Here is a 313-nt window from a genome sequence, read left to right as displayed (position 1 = left end):
AGGGGAGGGGGGAGGGGGAGAGGAGGAACCGCCCTGGGTGCACCAACTTGGCCTTTGTTCCCGAGAGCACGATGGCCCAAGCGGCAGATGGCCTTGTCCTGGGCCTCGGTATCGACTTTTTACGCCGGGCGGCTGTGGTCAGGGTCTTTGTCTAGCTCATGATTAACGTGTCGACCAGCCAGCTCCCCTCCACCATGGGGGGGAAGGCTAGGGGAGGGGGGGCTCCCTCCTTCTCTAAATGCTCCACATCCATCTCGAGATATCCTTCGCCAATGCCTCCTCTTTTTGTACTTGTCATTGCTGTTCAGATTAG

This window comes from Penaeus monodon, chromosome 24 (genome assembly GCF_015228065.2).
Source record: "Penaeus monodon isolate SGIC_2016 chromosome 24, NSTDA_Pmon_1, whole genome shotgun sequence".
NCBI lineage: Eukaryota > Metazoa > Arthropoda > Malacostraca > Decapoda > Penaeidae > Penaeus > Penaeus monodon.
Note: the sequence above shows the minus strand (reverse complement) of the source record.